We start from the raw sequence: 24,778 nt of genomic DNA, 5'->3' as shown, positions 1-24,778 counted from the left end.
ATTGGGTGTTCCGGCATAGGTGCATGTAGGTTTAGAATCATTCTATCTTCTTTTTGAATTGATCCCTTGATCATTATATAGTGACCATATTTGTCTTACAGTTTTTGTGTTTTTAAAGTCTGTTTGTATTTCTATATAAGTAGAGCTACTCCTTCTCACTTTAGGTTTTCATTTGCTTGGAATATCCTTTTCCATCCTTTTACTTCCAGTCTCTGTGTGTCTTTACCAGTGAAATGAGTTTCTGGTAGCTTCATATTGTTGAATCTTGTTTTTTTTTATCTACTCAGTCCAAATTTTAATTGAAGAATTTAATCCATGACATTCAATGTTATTATTGATAGGTAAGGACTTATTCCTGTCATTTTGTTGATTTCTTCTAGTTTTTAAATATTCCTGTTCCTTGTTTTTTTCTTCCTGTCTTGTTCATCTTTATGGCTTGGTTTTTTATTGAATTTATAGTGGTTGATTCTTTTATATGAAAAAGTAATACATACTTTTTCATAATACATTCATATACATACTTTTACTCTTTCACTTTTGGATGTCGGACTCTCTTAATTGTCTTTTGTAAAGTGGATTTGGGAGTCATGAATTTTTCCCATTTTTACTTGTCTTGGAAGGACTTTATTTCTCCCTCATTTCTTGCTGGCTATCTTATTCATGGTTGTAATTATTCTGTTTCAAGATTTGATAGACAGCATTCCTTTCCCTGTTTGTCTGCAGGGTTTCTGCTGAGAAATCTGCTATTGGTCTGGTGGGGATACCCTCAAATTTGACTTGGTGATTTTTTTTTCTTTCAGATTTTAGAATTTTTGTTTGATTTTTGGACTTTTGATAGTTTGACTATAATATGCTATGGTGTAGGTATTTTCTGATTATGTCTACTTGACATCCTATATCTTCCTGTATGTGGATACCCATATTTTCCCCAAGATTAAGGAAATTTTCAGGTATTATTTCATTGAATAGATTTTCTATGCAATTAATCCTTTTCTTCTCATCAGGTATTTAATGTTGTCCCACCCAAAGGTCTTGAATGCTGTCTTCATTCTGTTTTTTTTTTCTTACTTACTTCTTTTTCTGTCTGTCTGAAATATCTCAAAAAATCCCATTTTGTAGTTCTGATATTCTTTCTTCCACTTGATCTAGTCTGTTCCTCAGGGTTTTTTTTTTATGTCTTTTGTTTGATTTATTGAGTTCTTCATTTGCAAAATTTCTATTTGGTTCTTTTTCAAGTAGTTATTTCTGCACTAACTTTTTCATTCGTAGCCTGCATTTTCTTCCTAATTTTATTTAACTGTTTTTCTGCTGCTTTCTCCCTTTCCTGAATCTCATGGAGCTTTTTAAAATAATCATTTATTTGTAACTCTTATCAGGCATTTTATCCATATCAATTTCTCTGGAATCTGTGGCTAGAAAGTTGTCATGTTCTTTTAGAGATACCATATTACCATTTCCCCCCTATTTTTTATGCTCCTACAATAGTTTTATCTGATGAATCAGATATTTCTACCACCTTTATGAGGTGACCTTTTTGGTCAGTGGCTGACTCCTGAAGATGTGTCTATAGGTGTCAGTTTGTTTTTCAATGTTGGGTTTATTTCCAGATAGGCACCATACTGAATGTAGCCTCCCTGTAGCGTCTTTGGCTATGATTAATGACTTTGGGCATAGTGTCTACCATGGCAGAGTTAGAAAGATCTACTTTCTCTGAGTGCCATGAAAGAGAGAATTCTAGCAGTGTAGATAGGTGTGTTGCAGACAGCAGTGAGTATGGGGAACCCACTGTGTGCCTACACCTACAGTGGGAGTGGTGGCCCCTACAGGTGACAGTGGTTTCTTCAGGCACTGTTGATGTCAGCTAGCTACTGGCTAGGGCCTCTGGCACTTGAAACCTCAGAGGGGTGAAGATTCTAAAGTACTTTTTCTCTGATCAATCAGTGGTTCAGCTCAGATACTGCATGGGGAAAGTCAGTGGTGGAGAGCACAGTTCCTCCTCTGTGGCACTCACACCCAGTTCTGACAGCAGTATGTGTCAGACAAAGAGTGGGATTGGAATGACAGTGGGAACCATGGTGTTTCTCTTTGCTGATTGCAGCGTATGCCCGGGAGTAGGGCTGTGACTAGCACTGGGCAAAATTTCAATCATGTCTCATTGACCCTGAATTCCTGGAGGTGATATGATAGCTGGAGCAGGGCTTTTCTTCTCTACTTACAACTCTTTTAGAAATACATGGAGATTCAGAGTTTCTCTGTGTTCCTACAGAATACCCCTGTTTGCAGGGCAGCATGAGAATCAGTGTTTCTTCTGCACTGTGTCAGTAACAGACACCTGTGCATGGCTCGGTCATGCATTCAGTCCTGGTCCTGGTACTACACATAGCTGCTCATATCCTTGGCCTCAGAGAGGAATTACCCAGATATTCTGGTTCTTGAGGGCATAGCTTTCTTTTTCTACCCATGTCACAATACCTGCTTTTTATAGTACAGGGCACCAACAGGTTTAGGTCATAGTCACTCTCATGGATCAAGTTGGGTTTACAAGGCAGTGCAGTGGCATGTCTATGGAGCTCAGAGATGGAAATATGTAGGGTTTCTGACCCCTAGAGCAATCCAAATATTGCTTTTCTCAAGATGGCTCCTGCCTACAGCTTTCTTGGTGTTTCCTGGGAGACGTTAGGTTCTTCTACAAAGAAAAAAACTACTATGCAGATTTCAAGTTACTTATTAGATGTGGTGTAAACCTGGGAAGTTTTTGAGACTTTTTAGTAGCTAGGATTGCCAATGTCCACACCAATGGAGTTTGGTGGGACTCTCTCTTTCAATTTAGTGGGACTTTCTCCTTAATGCTGGAAAGGGGAGATTTTCCCTCCCCCAACTGTAAAACTAGAGTGGCAGATGCTGGAATGTTTTGTTTCTTTTCTATGTTGTTGTCCCAGGTCTCTGAGTCTTACAAAGGTCCACTCTCTCTATTGCTGATTTTCAATGTTTTCCCATGGTCACTCACCTCAAAATGAAACAATATATTTTTACCTTAGGTCTTCTTTGTGGAGGGGAAGGTGACTGCTGAGTACCTCTATTCTATAATCTTGAATCCCCAAGAATCTTGATTTCTCATATCTAAGGGCAAAAGAAGATGGACATTCCAGCCCAAGAAGAGTGAGCAAATTTGACTTTTTGTTCTCTTGAGGCCTTTAATGGATTGGCTGGTGACACTGGATGACAGAGGATCTTCTTCACTCAGTTTACTGATTCAAATGCCAATCTCTTGCGGGGGTACCCTCACAGATATCCCCAGAATTAATGTTTTACCTACTATTTGAATGTCCCTTAATCCATTCCAGTTGACACCTGGAGTTAACCATGACATCACTCCCCTGTAGGTCCACTCACAGGTGATCTTACGTTCATATCATGCTGCTATTTCTACCTTTGTGTTTATCAGCTGCTCTTAGAAAAGAGCTCCAACAGAAAAGAAACCATATCTCAGTCATCATTTAATTTCCAAATCTATGCTTATGGCTGACATGTAATCAACCTGTAATTAACTATTATTGTTATTTGCATTTGGATAGATAGAGAGGTTTCCCGTAAACTTCAATTTCTAGCCATATGTATCATTCTAAAATCTTTTGGAGGTCCTGTGACAACATTATTCTTAATTTTATCATTCACTCTTAAGATAATGTTTGCTTATGCTTACTTCTATTTTTTTCTTTTTCTGGGTAATTTAGTTTCAACAGAAGGAAAGAGGATATATGAGGCTACAATTTGGGCCAATGCCAACATAGATTTTTTAAAAAGAAATGGAATTTAAATGAGAGGAGGGAGACTTCTCAGTGAGTAAAAAGGACATCCTGCTTCTAGCATTTCACAAAAGAAAGCAGAACAATTAAAGTGGAGAGGAGAACAAGGATCCTTGAGAGCAGTTTTGTCACACTCTAGAGAAGAGAGATGGAGTTAGAAAGGAGGGAAGCAATGATTTTTGGCATTTCTTCTTTATACAACTCCCATTGCTTCCCCAGTGGCAGACATTAACATGGGTGAAAAACAATTGACAAGTTTCTGCCAACTCCCCCCATTCTTTCAGGTGGTTATGAGTCCTGAATGATCATTCTATCTTCAAGTGTAGAAAGTCACTAAAGGAAAAACATTATTCACTCCGAGATCTAGGAAGACTATCACTTCACGATGTACACTGTTTCAACAAGTTTTGAAACTCTATCCTGGTCCTGTATCACACAGTCGTGACCAACAGCCTCCATAACCACAGAGTGGCATAGGCATGCACACATACAAACACAGGGTCTTACAAATCTAGCATTCTGCATGGCCTATGATTCCATTTTCCTACTGATGGTTGGAGTTCTTGTGTTTAGATGAACCATCTGTCTTCCAAATAGCATTACTAGTGCTTCAATCACGTCTCTAATAATCACCTTCCCTAAACACATTAGTGGGAAATGATGTAAAAAAATAATTAAGCATAACTACTCAGTGCATTATAAATTGATGGTATCTATGTTTTATAAATTAGAGACATGTAAAAGAAAGTGATTATTCTCACATCTGATTGCTACAGAAAGATCTCTTAATTATCACAAAGAATTCATTCCAGGAACAGGAATATTTGAGAAGTTGGTGTTTAAAAGGAAAAAAAGTAAAGACTTTAAACAAAAGAGCTACTTAGAAAAATGGAGGAGACAGAGTTACTAGAAAGGTGAGAGGGAAAGTAGAGAAAGGAGATTATACCAGCAACACCTGCTTCTCTATTGGGGAAATATAGTCTAGAATATATTGGCACAGCCCCTGTGACTCAGGAAACTCATAGACATTTGATCCTAGAAGGCTGATTCTGGCTCACAGTGAAATCTTCCCATAGCCTTAGACACAACTTTTTCATATTCATCACTAACTTACCTGTGAAAAATATGCTATCCTAAAGTAAGTAGGTAAGTAGAAACTTTATTCACTACTATGCACCAAGTTCAAACACACAGCCAAGGTCATGGAGCAACAGCTCACAAGAGGAGATGCCGCTTTTTGGGGCAAAGTACTGCTCCCTCACTCCTTCAGGGCATTCCAAGCCCACACATTTTTTTTTCCCAGTGAACTGAATCTTATTCATGGACATAAACTCTGAGGAAACTACTAAACAAGATGTATGGTGAAAATGCCTGTGTGTGTGTGTGTGTGTGTGTGTGTGTGTGTGTGTAAGAGAGAGGGAGAGAGAGAGAGAGAGAGAGAACACTAGCATGTTTTTTCCATACTAGTTGAATGCCCAGTGGGAACAGGAAATTGGACTGGGAACTATGTTATTTGCTCTTTGATTATGAAATATGAGAAGAAAAAGTAATTTGACTTCAAAGGCCCCAATGTTAGATGAATCTATTGCGACATTTGGCTTTAGATAAACCTCATTTATCCAAGCACATACGTTGAAAACTCTATGGAATCCATGAGAACGTTCTACAAAACTGGTGAAGAAGGGTCTTATTATTCTATGCAGAGGAACAACAACACTTTGAAGATAATCTACTACAGAATAAAAGAGTTAGAAAATTATTTGTATGCATAATTGATGCCAGGGGAAGTTAGGCATAGTGGTGCATGCCTGTGATCTCAATGGCTAGGGAGGATGAGCAGTAGGATACTGAGTTCAAAGCCAGCCTTAGCAAAAACAAGGTGCTAAACAACCCATTGAGATCCTGTCTCTAAATAAAATACAAAATAGGCCTGGGGATGTGGCTCAGCAGTTGAGTGCCCCTGAGCTCAATCCCTTGTACAAAAAAAAAAAAAAAAAAAACCACATAATATGGTTTTTAAGAAACAGAAACAGCAATTAATAAGGTTAGAATAAACTAAAGTGAAAAGACAACATGATAAGATGGAACAGAAGACAACAGATTCCCATCAACTGAAAGTACTGAATTAAGTGGAAATCATTAAAGATCAGAAGTTGCAGGGGAAATCAATTTAGTTATATAAGGAATCAATGTTTAAAAATATTTAATAATCAGAGGAATAGAATAAATACTTAAATGGAAATTATAATATATAGAAGGAAAAAAGAAAGTAGACTGTTAGCAATTATAAGATTTTTCCAAGGAAAAAAAACCTGAGAATTGCTGATACTAAATCAATAATAAATAACATAATGGAAGAAAGTTATGCAGAGCTTTTTAAAAGGATGGACATTAATAGCAAGATATTGGGGAAATGGGGAGTCTTATTACATTCCCAGTTAGAATCAATGAGATATAAACCAGATAAAAGATACTTTAATTATAAAGAAATTAAAAGAAGTAATTATAAAGAAATTTTAATTATAAAAAGAAAATTACCCATGTGTCCTTTCAGATGACTCACAAATGACCCACAAAGAAACATGTATCTGATTGGTTTAAAGTTTTCCTCTGTGATACTAAATTATTTAGAACAAAAGAGCCATCTTTTGAGGGAAAAACAATAAAATATGATAACCCATATGTAATAGCATATATGAGATACATATGTGTTAAATATATGTGCCATTCACATATCCACACTCAAAAACTACTTGAAGAAACAAGTTGGCAAAAGGTCTGTAAGTCATGAATTGGGATGACATTTAGAAAGCACTGATTTCTTCTGCCAATCAGAATCTCTTGTCTTGAGGAAATAATTTTATATGCTAAGATTTATTGAACAAGATATTAATTGAAGCATTATTTTTAGCCAAATATTGTAAGCAAGCTAAATGTCCAACATCTTAGAAATATCAAAAGACAGATTGTTCTGTACTCATTAAAAATATTATTTAGGAAAAATCTTAAACATATGACAAAATACTTATTATACACAGTTAAATGAAGATAACATGATCGACAGTTATGTAGAATAATATTTACTATGTAAAATAGATTTGAAGAAAATACAATGAATTTTAATTGTGAGTTCCTCTAAGTAAGGGAATTAGGGACTAAGATTTATACTTTTATGCAGTTTCAAAACTTTCTAGGAAAACCTTGAGGAAAGGGATAGAGAAGGCGGAATGAATCAGAATTTTAGAACTTAAAAGGACTTTAGAGATGGTCTAATTTTGTGATTTCCAACCATGAAGCTATTTCTAGAATTCCTCAAGCAATATTTAGTGCCTCAAATAATAGAAAGTTGCATTTATTACACATTCACAGAGTGTTAGTCACTATGATGATTCATTTACATATACTCCCTCCAAGTTTAAGAGTCATACATGTACTCATCCAAAAGCCTAGGACCTGTATCTCCGCTCTTTAATTACTGGCCTTCCTAATACTCTTAATTTGTACCACCTAAAGTGTTCTCGTGGGCTGATGGTCAATACACCTGGTTTTCACTGGTATATATCCCACTTTACTTCCAGGAGGAGAATACATGGGAGGTTTTTTTTTTTGCAGAAGCAGTTGCAATGCAAAGTGCTGAGAGCCTGACAGAATTGGCATTCAAATATAACTCAAAAACTTAAAAGCTGGATGATTTTAGGCAAGTCAATTAACCTTTCTGAAATTCTCTATTATCATAGAAGTGTTCTAAGATTTAATTAGATGACACATATGGAGTGCCTGGCACACCGCCTGGCATGTAGACCCTGATTGTAACTATTGATTCTCTTTACCTCTTCACAGAGTCTTCAATATCTGTGTTGATGATCCTTTTGACACCGGGACCTCGTAATCTGGAAAGGGGAGCACTCTGTGCCCCATTTTCAAACATAATGGAACAGCTTTCCTCAATCCTGTAACTTGTTCCAAGTGCTCTCTTCTCTTATAATGTCTAATTGAACACCAAATACTGCAGATTCTCTTGGCAAGAGTTCTAAGGGGCTTCCTGCTTACTTGCAAATCTGCCTCTGATTTAGCCTATTTTCTTTGCCTCTCACGATGCCAGTGGTATCCTCCGTGGAGACTTCAAACAATGTTGTCTAAGCCACAGGGAGCAGACACTACCTGATATGGAAAGAACTCCCATGCCACCCTGGCATGGACGCAGGCACTTCTGCTTTACTTGCTCCCTCCGGCTGAATCACACCAGGCTCAGACTCATTAATGGAGGGACTAATGTGCAGAACTGACATCTTTTTTCTGTTTAATGGATATGCCCCAGGATACAGACAGGGAAGAAGATTGGCTCAGAGGCATATTTGGCCCCAAACTAATCTAACCCTTCCTCTCATCTTCTCAGTGACTGGAACATACCATTACAATCTCAGCAAACTTCTACCCACCCTGATCTTCCTTCTAGAACATTTTCCAACTCCCTTTGCAGTTCTCCACATTATAATGACCATCCTTTAGTCTTCAATTGCAATCTCATTTCCCCCAGGAAGCATTTTCTCATTACTCCAACCTTCTCCATCCCCTGCTTGAACAGTAGCTTTGTACCACTAGATTACTGCTCTTACGCAACTGTCTTTGAAATTGAAGACTGGAGTTTGCCATAATGAATCTCTTGACTCTTGTTCTCATTTGCTGTGTGATCTTGAGAGAGTGAGTAACATTTTCTAAATGCAAGTTTTATTTTCCATTTGTAAATTAGTAATATTAATAACATATACCTTAGAGGAGTGCTATGAAGATTAAACAAATAATCCATAAAAACACATCATAGAAATTTTTTTCATATAGTTAAGTGTTTAATTTTCTAAGTTACTCAAAATTTTCTCTGTAAGATCTTACCGTGCAACATCATCCATCCATTCATGAGCATATCCAAACTTCAACACTTTGGGACACAGAGATAAATTCAGTCTTTGTCCTCAAGGACAGTCTTACTGGGGAGTCAGAAAGGCAAACAGGTTTATCAGGATGTGATCCATCTGAAAGACTCAGAGCCTACCACTTTGGAACCTATCAGTTGATCCTAGTGATATAACAGCTAAGACAGGGCATTCACATTTGACCATCCTGTGCTTCTTCCTCATCACTCTTTGCTACTGAGGTCTCTTGAACCCAGACAAAAACTTGGATGCTATGGCTACACAGGGGTGTAGAGGGACTTGTTCCATGTCCTGATTTCATAGTAACCTTCTCTTTTGCCTCGTGGGAAATGGAACAACTTCCCAGCATAGGCTGGTGAAATTCCTAGAAACTTTGCCAGAATTTTAGTTCATCCAAACTAATTATTCCAAGCTGAGGGGCAGTTCCAAATCTGGATGTAATCCTAGAATCAGACAGCAAAAGTTGCAGGTCAGCTGTGAAGCCTATTCAATGCCTCTCACCCTTCAGGTTTCTCTAAACCATACTAAACAAGGACCGAGATTAGTCCTTGGAAGATTTTCAGAGAAGTCAGTTCCACAGATGTCCTTTTCACTATGAGATTAATCATAAAACCTCTGAATCATCATGCAAAGCTGTGAGAGTGCACAAATATAGAAATAGTGTCCAATTAGCTCAGGGGATTACAACAGCCTGTGAGTGCAGTCTTAGGGCTGTGGTTCCCATGTAAGCCAGCTGGCCTTTCTTGATGCCAGCAGATCTAATGCTGATAGGATTAGAGCAGACCAAAAATCAAAAGCCATTTTCTGTATAGCCTCTGTGTCTTTGCAACATAGTGTTTTTTTCCCAATTGGTGCCTTTTGCCCACCTGGTCTACCTGTTCAAGGGCAGGGCTTATGTGTTCCCTTATGTGTCTTCCTTTCTGTGAAAGTTCTGTTCAGGAAACTTTGGTAAGGTCTTGTTTGGGTTTCAGATATGCGCATCGATATATTTTATTACTTCTGCACATGCTTATGTTCTCAGACTTGGACTCCTCAAAGGCAGGGGTGTCTTCTCTCTTCTAGAGTTGGTTCAGAAGAGATGAATAAATAGGACAAGATGAATAAATAATAAGGTTAGAATTCCATTGGGGAATTGTCCTGGGGAAGGAATAGGACTGCCATCAGCAAAGAACTAAGACAAATGGAATTACCTCTGATAGTCTCCTGGGTTAGGAGGTGAAATGGGCAGCTTTTGAGTTGGAATGGAAGATATCAGCTCAACCCCTTATTGACTGTTTCCCACAGTTTAGCAACTCTTTAATCTCCCAGAAACCCCCAGACACCTGGCTTTGCTTTTTTTCCTAATTAAATAGCTATATTTTTTATTGTCTATGTTCTTATGTTATAAACATCTTTTTGTATGGTACACCATTATATACTATTTGACAACACAAATACAATAGATGTCAGTAGCCTTCAGAAAATAGATAAGAGTAAACTGTAGTAAAATAATTAGGAAATAAGTTTTGAGTACATTTTATCCTTTTAAAATGTAATTTAATATGTAATTCATTATAATTATGTATATATACTTCGTTAAATTGTAAATATACATAGATGTTCATCAATTTACAATGGGGCTATCTCTCAATAAGTTGAAAGTATTAAAAATCGAAAATATGTTTACTATATATAATCTACAGAATATCAGTAACTTAGCAACTCAGTATACGATACAGCATCTGTTTTTTTTTTTTTTTTTTTTTTTGCCCTGCTGATCTTGTGGCTGGCTGGAAGCTGTGGCCACTGCAGCTGCTTGGCAAGACAAGAGAATATCACATTCTTCTTAGCCCAGGAACATATAAAAATTCAAAATTCAAAGTACAGTTTCAACTGAATGTATACTGCTTTTGTACCATCATAAAATACAAAAAAAAATCATAAGTGAAACCAATGTAAGACAGGGACCATCTGTAATTTAATTTTAACATGGCTGTGTTTTAACAACCAACTTGGTAAATTTCTAAATACATGACAATCAGCTCTTGTGAGTTGCATGAGTTAGCTCCAACAAATCACTGACAGAATAACTAGCTCAGATCATTGCCTTGGACTATCCCTCTGGGACTCTGCGGACCATTGGGAGTATTTCTCATTCTGCCACTAGAGACTTGAGCTTTAAATTTGTCTAGACATTTGCAAGATCAAAGAACTCTGGGCATCAAAGGAACTGTCACTCTACTCATCACATCCTAGGCTACAAAGAAGGCCCATCTTTATACCAGTTGCTACAGGTTTGGTCCCCTGGGGTCAGAGGGCTCTGACACAGAGATGTGTGTTTGTTTGGGACTGCTAGTGGGAATGATACCTGTAAGTGAGTGATGGAACAGGATTGGGCAGAGGAAGTTGAATTGGGATGTAGCTGCAATGAGGGCCCCAGCTGATCCCATGGGGATCTCCAAAGCTGAGAAGATACTTGGAGTCATCCTGTATTTATGCAAAGTGGCCAGGCTTTTGTGTGACCATGACCTGGTTCACTGGCTATGAGCCATTCGTGAGGAGGAAGGGTGGCATTGGACAGGCAGTAATTGAGGAAAGACTCAGCTGGGAGCCATCCAGCATGCAGAATACCACTGGGAGCTGGAAGATTAATGTTGTGATCCTATAGCGGTGACTGGCCTGCACCCCATGGCATCCCTCCACTGGAACGGACCCTGGATTAGCATCTGTTGGTGTTATGGTTTGGATATTAGATGTCCCCCAAAAGCTCACATGTGAGACAATGCAAGAAGGTTTGGAGAAGAAATGATTGGGTTATAGCCTTAACATATCAATGGATTAATTCCTGATGGGAATAACTGGGTGGTAACTGGAAGCAGGAGTGTGGCAGGAGAAAGTGATTCATTGGGGGTATGGCTATGGGGTATATATTTCAACTCTAAGCAACTCCTCCTGACCCCAACCCCATGGCACTACAACTCTAACCCTTCTCTTCCTGCTGTGAACATCACCTACTGCCACCATCAGGCCTGCCTCACTGCTGTCTCTCCTCTTCTTGGTCTCAAGCTTTCTGTGTTCTCTGCAATGGCCAGGGTCCCAGGAGGAACAAAAATGTAGCCATAGGCTGGTTAATTGAGGGAAAATTTGGTAAAGGGACTTTTTGCAAAGATGTGGCCAGGATTTCAAGAAAAAACTAAGGATAGGGCAGTCGTCCAGGGCTGGGAGTAGAAGAAGTGCTATTGGAACCTGAACAGCTATGGAGAAGGCCACATGATAGAAACTATGGCTTGTGCTTGAGGCTCATAGCCAACCTGGGACAGCAGAGATGGAGTCTAGGAAATCAACCCAGCATAAATCTTCTCCTCTCATCTGGTCTTCTGCAGTTGACTCGCACTGCCTGGACTCCACCAGAGGCAGGCAGGCAAGAGAGTCCACTGAAGCAATAAGCAGAGGTCCAACATCCAGGTACAGGGCAGCATTGAAGGGAAGTGGGGAATAGCTCCCAAGCAACAGAGAGGCAATCTCCATCTAGCCCTCTTTTTGTACCTACCAACTCAGGGAAAAAGAAAGTGATTATTTTATTCCAGGGAAAGTCATCTAATATAATGGACAGGCTTTTTTGGTTTAATCTTATTTAACCTGTCATATAATTTTGAGAAAACCATTTAATCCGTATGCATCTGTTTTCACCTCTGCAAAATGATGATAATACGTATTGTATAGGATTTTTATGAGACCATTATGGTAGGTATAAAGCCCATAGAATGTGAGCTGGCATACAAGAGGCCTGTGTAAATGGCAAATATCCTTGCCAGGTCCATCTTTCATCGTGTGTCCTTAATCATATCAGTATTCCCTCTTGCTTTTGCAGTTTCATTCTCTCCCAGAAATTATTCCCTTCCCTCAGCAAACATGCTTGGATATCCCTTTCCCTAATTCAACTTTCATCCAGTTCACAAAAAAAAGTGTGGCCATTGGCACATTTATAGCTCTACTCACTACTCCTGGAGGGCCAGAGCCCGGGTGTGGAGGCAGCCCTGGACAACAAGCAAACTCATCATTTTTGATCCACTCAAGGACTACAACCAGCCGATAACCTCAGCTCTCTGATTGGGTCAGACGGCAGAAACCCAGTGAAGGTGATATGTGTTAGCAAAGGTGGCACCAAAATAGGGCATCCCATTCAACCAGTTCCGGGTATGTTGAGCCAGAGAGGGGCAAAGACAAATCTGGAAAAGACTGACTACGTTTGGATGTGATTAGCTACCCAGCATACATGTTTATAGTTTATTGGTCTTTCCCAATCACATCTTGAGTGTGAACAATCCTTCAGTTCAAGGAGACAAGATGGGTTCTTTACTGATGATGTGATAAGAAAGTCACAGCCCTGAAGTAGATGTCTTCCTACCTTCAGGATTGACTGTTAGTTTGTGAGGGCTGCTATAACAAAGTACCACGGAGTGGATCCCTGGAACAGTGGAAATTATTGTGTCATAATTGTGGAGCCAAATATCCAAAATTGGGGTGTCATCAGGGGGGTTCTTTCCATGTGTGGTGAGGGGAAGGTGTGTTCCAGACCGTTCTTCTTTGACTATAGATGGCCATCTTCTCCCTATGTCTCTTCTCATCATCTTGCTTCTATGAATGTCTCTGAGTCTAAATTTCCCCTTCTAATGAGGACACCAGGCATACTGGACTAGATCCCATCCTAATGATCTGGTTTAAATTGATCACCAAATAAAGTTATATTTTCAGCTGTTAGGAATTAGGACTTCATTTGAACTCTGAGAAGACACGTTCAACATATAACACTTTCTAATGGCTCTTGAGTCCATGGAAGCGCATATAAATAAACATATCTAGAAAATTCTCAAGTTGGCTTCATTGCCATAAATTAATTTTCTAACCAGCTACTTTTTACCAAAGGCATACTCCTTTGTCCTACTCCTTTATCATTTTTGTTAGTGTCTGTGTATGACAAATGGACCAAAGAATTCACACACTCCAGAACGATTGTCCACACTGACCTCTTCCCTGTGCACAGAGCTGGTCCCTGAAGAGCTCTGAATGAACTCACAGGCAGAGAACTAAGAGTTGCAGTCTGAGCCTATCTATTTACCTGTATCTGCCTCTGTCACATCCTTGGGTAATACTGTCTGAGAGCCATTATTTGTCTTGTCAACACAGACCAGGAATAGAACATTAAAGTTGAGCTCTACTTATTCAGCCTTTTCTGTATCTTGTCCTATACCTCAGGTCCAGAATCCCAGGGCATTCCTGGCACCTACCCCCAAGGCAGCATGAAAAAAAGGTTTTTCTCTCCAGGGCTTGAAATGTTCAGATGAATTTCTCTGGCTCCAGGCTTCTGAGTCTACAGATGTTCTGCTGCAGAAAGTTAATATTTCTCTGCTCAAGACTGAAGCAGAGGCAGGCAGGATGCACACAGGGAATTCTATTTACCATACCCAGCATCGGCAGAGAACAATGTGCCAAGTGCTGGGTTAGGCACAGGGAAGATGAGCGGATGAACCACAAAATTCTGCTCTTAACAAGCCTACAACTCCTCTGAGGCTCATTATGGACTGCGAGGAATTGAGGCTGAGGGGAGGCTAGAAAGGAGGTGACCTGTGCTCACATGGCCCTGCCTGGACTGGCCTATTTGTGTTCTACTTTGCGGGGTGGGTCTTACAGGTTCTTCTTAACACTGAATAGCCCAAACTATGGCATGTAGAAATGGTGACCTCTTGAATAATTTTTAGTTTAAACCTGTAATGTCAGACTGGTGGTGAGATTTCTCCTAGAAGGATTGAAGATATACATTGTCCATCATCCTGGGCAAAAAATGATTTGGAAGGCAGGCTCTAGGTTGGGACAAGACAAAAATTTCCCCCTTTGTCATGGTCCATCTGGTCCAAATTCTGAAGAATGTTTGAGTCTTGGTTGAGGAGTTGGGTGAGGTGCTGCACCCTGACAAGGAAGCCACTTGGTGATGAATAAAAGAGATAGAAGATAGGTTCCTCAAGGATGGGGCTTTCCTGTCCAGCAGTTGAGTGCTGTTCCTCTGTGTTACACTACTTTGTCAACATTCTTGAAACTTTGGTAGAATTTCAAAGTTATAGCCTGGCCTGTAGCCTTTTACAGGAAATGACAGAGGGGAGAGAAGAGAGTCCTGATTAATAGGGAAGGAGATAAGGGAACTGAATGTCTTCCAGCACCAAATGGTGGCATCCTCTGGGGACAGGTAGAGAGTCATTTCCTGAAAGAGGAACTTGTGGAACACACATCACTGCAATTCAAGTCGCATGGTAGTAAACAGTCAGTTGAAAAGTAGCCTGAAAAATTTTGCGCACCAGGTCAGCACAGGGAGAGTGTAGAATGCAAATGAGGTTTACTTGAGTGGTTCTGAGCAAGAAAGTATGGCCAGGTCATTATAGTGGCTCAGGAATAAGATAGCTTTGGCTTGAGGGCTTGCTGACTCTGTGCTTGTGGGTCAGTTGGCTCTCCTAAGCTTCAGTTTCCTGATCTATAAAATGGAGATGATAATAACACCTTGTAAGAGTCTGGTAGAATACAGTGAGATACCATTCATTTATAATTTAGAAGTAATGCATTGATCATTTGCAGGTATACCAGGTCTCTAAGTGCCAGAATCATCAGTGAATAAAAGCAGACAAAAAAATCTGCTCCCAGCGCTCACACCCCACCCCGCTGCCACCACCAAGTTTACATCCATATAGTATTTAGCACGAAACCTCCAAAAAAGTTAACAAATGATGTTGTTCCTCAGATAGCATTGGGGAAAGGGATAAAAGAGTGATGGAGGAAATGAGAAAGGAGGTGAGAGAAAGGTGTTTGGGGCAGAGCTAGTTACACAAGCAAACTTGGGGATGACAGAACATACACAACTGGGACTTGGATAGGCTCTCCACATCTCACTATGACCAGCCATGGCAGGCCAGTCCTGTGGCGTTGGAGAGCAGCTGGCCAACCTTGCAGCTTAGAAGCATCATGTCAGCCCAGAAAATCCGATGGAGCTGAATATGCTTTCAAATGGTCCTCAGGAAATGGTGAATCAGGCTGAACTGGAGTGAAATTCAGAAGGATCCTGTTTCACTATTTCGATTCTTGCAAATGGTGGTAGCCTTCCTATTATTTAACAGGATTGAATGGTAAGAACAATTAGAGGGTAAGAAAATTATGTGGCACTTCAGCCTGAGAGAGCATAGAAATCAGTGATTGCATTATTGTCATGGAACATGTGACAAGGAAATTTTGAGAATGTTGATCCTCTTGCTGAGATAGCCAGCCTGTAGGAGATTCTGGCAACACTATAACAAACTATTTCCTAATTCAACTAACTAAAGGCTCTCACTGCCTAAGGAAATTGTGCAACATTCTTGCCATCACATCTCAGGACCCCCTGCCATTCAGAGCAAATCAGTGTGGCTGTGATGTCTGCAGGGCTCATCTGCAGAGAAATCTCCATTTGTTCCTGGCTTAAGCAGTTCACCAAGTGTCCTGAACCAGTCACCACCTGTGGTTTGTGAGCCGGTGGCTTGCCCTGTTGACTGTGCAAGAACATTTAACAGGATCCTGACATCTGCCTGGATCACAACATATCCCTCAGGGGAAAGCCAGGCAACAGGAAGTCAGCTCTGCACCATAGCATTGTGGAGCCAAGCACTGGCACTGCTTATTATGGAGCAAAATCCAGAGGGTGTCTCATGACCTGTCCAGAGTGATAATTGTGGAAGAAGGCTAACATTAATTATGCAATGATTAGCACTAACCCAAGTTCTTACTATGAATAAAGTACCATTGTAAGCATTCCACATATGTTACTTAATCTTCACACAACATCTGTACGTTAGGTACAATTATCAATTCTATTTGGCAGGTGAAGAAACTGAGACCATGAAAGTTTAAGTAACTGGTCCAAATCTACTCAACGGATCAAGGTTGGAACCAGGGGTGGAATCCAGATTGTCTCCCCTCAGGCCCTTGTTTCTGCAGTTCATCTGAAGTTTCTCCTCATGGTAAGCCTGACAGTCATTCATCTGGGGCCATAGGTGACCTTAATCTAAGGTATGTACTGATCAGAAAGATACCACTCAATTTTAGGAGAATCAATTTAAATCCATGTCTCCTCTGTGAGGGTCAATTCTTTACCCTGGTTTACATGCTTATCACTCACTTATTGAAATACAACTGGAGTAGCTGGAGATCACTCAAACTCAGAGCTGAAGTGTTTAACTGAATTTACCTGTTTGAATCAAGCCTTACATTGAGTCATTCTAACTGCTTGAGGAATCTGGGTGAGAAGACAGCCCAAGAAGATAGAATTCCTATTTTTCTGGCTCTGGTGACTTTCTCTTCTCTATTTTACACATAAATGGGCAGACATGACTTGTATTGTTAAAATTATTCAATTGGGGAGCAGTGTCTTAAAGACACTATCCCTAGAGTAAGTTGCCAAGATTTTTTATTATTAATTTAGTTAAGCATTCACAAACCAGCATTCTTCTCTGTGACCTGTGAAGCACAGGAGACCCTTACAATATACTGGGAGTGGAAAGCTGAAATTGCAATGATGCCAATAGCCCTTGTCATCTTGAGCAAGTTCTAGAGTCTGCACAGAGAGTGTCAGGGGACCCAGACTTGGCCTGATGGGGCAGATCTTTTCAGATTCCTCTCCAGGGAGAAATGATGATTTTTTACCACATTGTGAAATGTTTCCCATCCTCCCTTGCAGAGTGCATAAGGATGCTAAGCCCCAGGGACAATGCAGTCACTTGAGAGTGCACTCCTAGCACATTCCCTCCAGAGAGACAGACTGCCTCCTTCTCAAGGCACACAGTGTACCTGGATGGAAAGAATTAGTGTTGTAAGATGTCAGTGTTCTGACTTCATCTGAATGTTTCAGTGAATCCTAAATCAGAATCCTAACAGAATATTTCATGAAGCCTGTCAAGTGGATAATAAAATGTAAAACAGAAAAACAAAAGTTTTAAAAGAAAAAAAAACTGTTGAAAGAGAAAGTGAGGGAGGTACTTGACCTAACATATATAAAAATATACAATAAAGGTAGAGTAATTAAAACAATATGGTTATACCCAAAGGTCAATGTTTATAACAGCTCAATTCACAATAGCTAAACTATGGAACCAACCTAGGTGTCCTTAAATAGATAAATAGATGAAGAAAATGTGGTACATATACACAATGGAATATTACTCAGTTTTAAAGAAGAATGAAATTATGGAATTTTCCAGTAAGTGGATGAAGTTGGAGAATATCATGCTAAGTGAAATAAGTCAATTCAAAAAAAACCAAAAGCTATGGATGCTAATTCACAATAAGGGGAGCAGGGCACTAAAGAAAAATAGCATTACCTTAGATTAGTAGAGGGAAGTGAAGAAAGGGGAGGGGAGAGGATGTGGGGATAGGAAAGATAGTAGAACTAAACAGACATTATTACATTATGTATATATGTGACTGCATGGCCAATATGATTCCACAACATGTACACTCAGAAAAATGAGAAATTATATCCCATTTATGTATCTATAAATGCATTCTACTATCATGTCTAATTAAAGCAAATTTTAATTTTTTAAAAAAAATCAGTATGGTATTGGTGGAGAGGTCAATAAGTGAATCATTAAAATAAATCAGGTTCCAAGTATACAAAGAAATTCAGCTTATGGGAAAATTGGAATTTCACATGGGTAGAAAAAGAATAGACTACTTTGCCCTCAATTGGAGAGCAAATTTTCCCCAACATCATTAATGTAACAAAGGTAGAATGGTCCAACCCTCTGTTTCATTACCAAAATATACCTGAGGTAGTCTTAAAAAACTCTATATTTAAGGCAGTGATAAAATTAGGCAAAAAATGATAATATTTTCATTATCTTGGACTGAATGAAGTCTTCAGGTAAATGTCAAAATGTCAAAAGTTACAAAAACTTCTCACCGGTGCATATAATAAATTCAAACTTTGTTGAAAGAGAACAGTGAAGGATATACTTAATCTGTATACAAAAGGCATTACAAGAAAATTTTAAGAAAAGAAAAGCATATTTTTTTCAGATTACTGAGTATTTGAAATTTTTCATAATAAAATTTGGAGTAAAATAAGCAACACACCAAGAAAAATGTTTATGACACAAATTATAGGTAGGATTAATATTCAGAACAAATAAAAATCTCTATAAATGCTAAAGAAAAGAAAAATTGAGGAAGAAGAGAGATAAGCAAGTAGCATGAAAATAAATGCCAACAGACTATAAACGTTTGAAAAGTTGTCCATTTTAACTAGTAATCAGGGAAATGAAAATTAAATCAACAATTAGCTCACATTTCTTATCCATAAGATGGGAAATAATTAAACATATTGATCATGTTCAGAGTTGGTAAGGAAGCAGACACTCTCAATGCTGTTGTTTGGAGTATTCATGGCAAAACCATTGGGAGGACAAGGTAGTGGAAGTAGTATCAACATATTAAATTTCACAGCCTTTAACCCAGAAAATCTATGTCTCAGAATTCATTCTAGAGAAAGACACATTTTCTTCAAGATTCAAATAAAAACATTAAGAAAAATGTCTCTCGTTAGAGGAATAAGCTACTGATATACCTAACCTGCCTACTGTCACTAGAAAGAAATGTGGTAAATGTGTTGACACAGAAGTGTTTCCAAGGCATTTTTCTTCTTCAAAGAGGAATCGATTCTTAGAAAATGATTCCCATTATACATAGGGGAAACAAACATATTTGTTCTGCTTGAAAAGACTACTAGAAAGATGACCATCATAATGTCTCATCTCTTTCTGACCCAGCATTCTGGTCCTCTGAGCCTTTAGAACAGGCCAATCTCTTTCCCAACTCAGGACCTTTGTACTGCCCTGAAATAGTCTTCCTCTAACTCTTCACAAGACTTCTCCCTGTATTTCTAGTGATTATTAAGCAGCTGTCTTCCCCCAACCTCCAGTAATATTTGTCCCATTCCCTTTCCTGACAGGGACACAATGTGGTTTTTGGAAGGACCAACCCCAAGTTTAGTTCCTAAAGTGAGTCAGAACTGGCTTAAGTCAATCAGTATATCCCATCTCCTTGTGACCATCTCCCTTGTAAAGTATTGATTTGGAAATGGGCAAAGTTAGCCCGATCAGGCCAGCAAAACTTAATTGTAGGCCTCTCTGGTTTGTAGCATGGGTGAAGGAATGACTAGGAGTGAGAAAAGCAGCAGGTATGTGAAGAAGCAATCCAGCTGAGAATGGGACCCATGCAGAGGTAGCTAAGCCAAAAAGAGGAGTCGGAGTCGGGATGCAGCTCCTGGGTGAGGTCACAGAAATGCCCAGGTCAAGCTCTGCCTCTGGATGATTTGGTTAGGTTACAGATTGAATATGAGTGTCCCCCAAAAGGAATGTTCAGAGGTCAAAGTATTAGATTATGAGGGCTGAAACCTAATCAATGGATTAACCCATTTGATGGATTAATAATTTGAATGGATTACCAGATTGTAACTATAAGCAGGTGGGACATGGATGGAAAAAGTAGGTCACTGGGTTTGTGCCCTAGGGAATTATATTTTGTCTCTGGATCCTCTATCTCTCTTTCTTTCTCTCTCCCTATCTCACTCTCTTTCTCTCCCTTTCTCTCTCACTCTCTCACTTGCTCTCCACTTCCTGGCTGCCATGAGATGGCCAGCTTTCCTCTGCCATGCTCTTCCACCATGATATTCCTCCTCACCCCGGGCCCAGAGCAATGGAGTCAGCAGGGCAGGGACTGAAACCCTGAAACCATAAGCTCCAAATAAACTTTTTCTCTTCTAAGTTGTTCTTGTTGGGTATTTTTGTCACAATGATGCAAAGATGTCTGACACAGTTAGAATGCCTGGGTTTTCTGTTACTTGCAAAAGAAACAGAAGCACTCATATCTGAACTGTCCTCCTCTGTCCCATTTCCCCGAACCCCTCATTTATTGTCTGGGTGCCCCTCTAGAATGTACACTCCCTAAGGACATGTGTCTATATTAATTACTTCTTTAACTCCAGGGTTTAGTGCCAGATCTAAATCATCTATTCAATTATGATGAGATAAATGAATAAGTCAAAGAGAGGGATACCATGAGAGATTTTTTTTTCATGTTTTGCTTTGTACACATATGTGCAAATTGACTCTTTTACCTAGAAGATATTTACTTTTGTAATGTTTATTAAAAGATTTAAAAAGACAATATACCTCCACATATTCATGGAAATTGTCTGATATTTGGATTTGTTTTTTCATTTTCATATTTTTGAATTTTCCAAAATTTCTACAATGAATGTGCATTGCCTATATTTCTAAGAACAATTAAAAGAAATATTTTTTAAAGACTTCCTGAGCTCAACATCAAGGGTCCTGAAGTGCGAGTTGGACGTGTCACTTTAGGTGAACAAGAACAATGATGATCAAAAGAGAAGGATCCAGAGTCTTTTCAGGAGTTAGCTCCTCAAAAAGTCAGGTTAAGATTGGTAATAAGCCCCTTGATGTGGAAGAACAGTAATGAGATTAAAAATAATGATTCTTTATAATTTGTTACTTTTAACTTCATGCAATAAAGTTTCTCTGAAGTCTTTAATATATGGTAGAAAGTGCTGTTTGTTTTCCAATCGCTATTCTAGTCATCCTTAGCAAAAACAAAATAAAACAAAACAAACAAACAAAAGCACAGCTGTACACACACCCATTAGGATAAAGATTACATCTCCTATCTCTGAGCTTCCTTTGAAGCTAATGTGGACATGTCACTGAGTTTCAGGCAATGGATGAGAAGTATAAAGTGTATTATTCCTGTAGGAACAGGATGACACCCATCCTTTTCTTTTTTCTGCTGCCTAAAGTGTGGGTCAAAATAGCTAGAGCACAAGTGTTTGGGATCCTGAGCAGGAGGTCCATATGCTAAGGATGACAAGACAAGACAGAAGACAGAGGAAGGTTTGGTCCCTGATACCAAAATCACCTTGCCAGCTCTGGGCTGCTGGCCTCCAGTGTTCTTTTATTGAGACAGAAACTTGTATCTTGCTCAAGCAGCCAGTGTTGCTTTTCCTTTTTTTTTTTTTTTTATCATAATGGAGCTGAACCTAAATCTAACTGAATATGACCATCCTCAATAAATTCTTTTTCTTAGTCATTCTCTGTCAGTGTTCTTATCCTTTTCATACAATCCAAAGTTATGAAATCTGCTGAGTGCTAATATACTTAGTTAACTGGACTGAGTAGACACCTCCATGAATAATTCAATAGAGCTTCTTATATCGCACGACCAAGGAAGTACCACCCCTAACTTCTGCATGGAGAGAACAGGTTTCACTAGGTGCCCTCTCTATGCCACTGACAGTGGATGTCCCAACAGAAGAAAGATAGGGAAGGGGGGGCAATTTTTCTTTTCTTTTTTTTTTCTTTCTTTCTTACTTTCTTTTTTTTTTACAGTTTATCAAGGTAAACACTTGCACCTCAATTTTTATTTAAAAAGAAAAAGAAACCATCTAACAAAGATAATGTAGAGTTTGGGTTACACAGAATAGATAAATAACAGAAGAAATGCAATTCTCTTGCAAACACAGATAATGTATTGTGACCCAATATCTCAGGGGTGGAATGGATCTGAGAGGTTATCCATTACCATGAAGTTATTTTCATTATATAATTCTGAAGTAGATACCTTATCACTGTGGGTGGATTTTCAGAGGGGGATAAAGTTGAACGTGAATTTTGGGAGGAAGAATACCATGCAGTGTGGACAGATGAAGCTTCTGGAGAAAATCAATCCCCTTGTTTCTGTCCTAATCTGCAAAGCAGCATCTGGCTGTGTTGAATGTGGCTATGCAGAGGTGAAGTTTGGAGGAAATTATGGGAGAAGCTCAGGGACATCACCAAGTGAATGTATAACATCACACTCACTGCTTGAGTTTGGAATTTCCTCTCTGTCTCAAGGATCCATGAAGAACTGGTACTTGTCTAGGATTTTTTTTTCTCCACATGGAATTATAGAAGTAGCCCTTTATTTTAAAATGTTGAGTGTCTTTAGAAGAGGAGAAAAGGGCAAATAAAAGAAAATAAACATCTCTTTTATGTCTGAATTGTTCTTTTTGAATGGGTATGCAGGTTTTGTCCTGGGATTGAATGTGGAGGTTTTGCTCTATTTGATAAATAAAAATAGAAATCTAGAGGCTCAATAGAAAAAAAAATTATTGTTTCTTTATTCCTCCATTCTTGGAAGATTATTCTAGGTCATTGGTTTTCATTCTGGGTCTTTTAGAGGAGTTAGAAAGACCAGAAGGTAGGAAAGCAAAAGAGCAACTCCAAGTTTTTCCAAACTGTACATACCTCAATGAACTTTCTTGATAGTGTGGGCAACTGTTGTGTCTACATCTCTTCCTCTAGGAATTCTCTCCATCCATTCGTAGTCTCTTGAAAGGGCACAGCTAGACAGCCCTGACAGTGCCACATCCAGCTCTCAATTCAATTTGTTGCTTCAATAGTAACAAATCAAATTCTTTCTCCTGAGAATTCAACTGCCACAGGAACCAAAGCAGTCTCTTAAGGCCCTGGAGTTGACAGGCCCTGTAAAAAGTCAGGGCTGGGCTCAGTGCCAGGAAAACCGAAGTCAAACATGAGCCAAATGTAGAGGAGGACCAACTTAGCAAGACAGCCTACTGTCAGGGAGAGCAGAGTCCTTGTGAGAAAGGAGCTGGAAGAGACTGCACCTATGGGATAGGGAAAAGGAGGAAAAAGGTTCAGAAACACAAACTCACAGGCTTCATGACTATACACAGCGAGAAGGAACTTGCAGTGGATATTTATGAGATTGCCTGCTTACAACAAATTTCCTAAAATAGGTGCTAATGTGGGTGACATCTATTCCTTGTTGTCATAAGACACCTGTGTTTGATGAAAGTAATCCATCTTTCCATGCATACTTATTGGTGTGGAGAGGGAGAAAGACAGAGAGAGAGAGAGAGAGAGAGAGAGAGAGAGAGAGAGAGAGAATGTGTGTGTATGCGCACGTGCACACAAGTTACCCCTAAGAGATTAGCAACTAGTCTATTCAAACTTTCTTCTCCGCCAGTGGCCATGACCAGATAACTCCACTTAAATAACAATTTTCAATTTAAGGGCTGATTCTTTAAAATAAACTCAGCTCCTTTAGCATATGCTAAATATGATTTATAATACATGATTTTAAGGAAGGTTTTATCTAAAACAAGGCCACTCTAAACACACAACCCATTCTCATGTGCCTCTCTCTGGCCAGCTACATCATTACCTTTGTCTTGCCGTGTTTTTCCTCTATCGGGGACCTAGATTATAAGGTGCAATATTCTCCTTTGCAGATGAAGAACACTGAAGTCCAAGGAAGTAGACTTATCTACTTACTCTGGGTCCCAAAGTGATGTGGGACACACTTAGACTGGAATTCAGATGTCCTAAGCACCAAGCCCCCATGAACTCCCCTTGACTTGAGCAGCCTGATATTCCTACCCTGGCTACAATAGGCCCTACTTGTCCAGTTCAATATAAACAAAGACATACTTTATTTCTTTTCCAGTGAAGTTTTTTCCATGTGTTCTTTTTTTATAATTGATCCTCAGCTAGGAAAGTAAATGTATGCTGGTGTCAGGGGGTAAGCCCTCCAACTGTTCCAAACTTAGATTTCCACCCGCTACATTTTTCAGCTGCAGCCAAGTAAATCTAGGACAAATGCTCTCACAAATCACTGATGGGGTCTGTAAAGAAGGATGCTTCCAGGTCCTCTGAGGCCTGGCTTAAGAAATGCAAGTAGATTTAGAAAGTGAGAAAGGCTGCCACTTTTCAAACCAATATTTTGTCTACCCTCTGAATCTCTGACCTGCAAGCACAATATTTAGCTCAAACAAACAGGATGCACTCAGCTTCACCTGGCTTCTCATCTCAAATCCCTGCCCTGCAGAGCTTTGTACATGAGGAATAAGACTGTCTGGAGACAGAAGGAACGACTGCATGGGAGCTAGAATAACAAGTCAAGGAGGAGCCA

This window comes from Ictidomys tridecemlineatus, chromosome 1 (genome assembly GCF_052094955.1).
Source record: "Ictidomys tridecemlineatus isolate mIctTri1 chromosome 1, mIctTri1.hap1, whole genome shotgun sequence".
In the NCBI taxonomy this organism is placed as follows: Eukaryota; Metazoa; Chordata; class Mammalia; order Rodentia; family Sciuridae; genus Ictidomys; species Ictidomys tridecemlineatus.
This window is presented reverse-complemented; position numbering follows the sequence as displayed.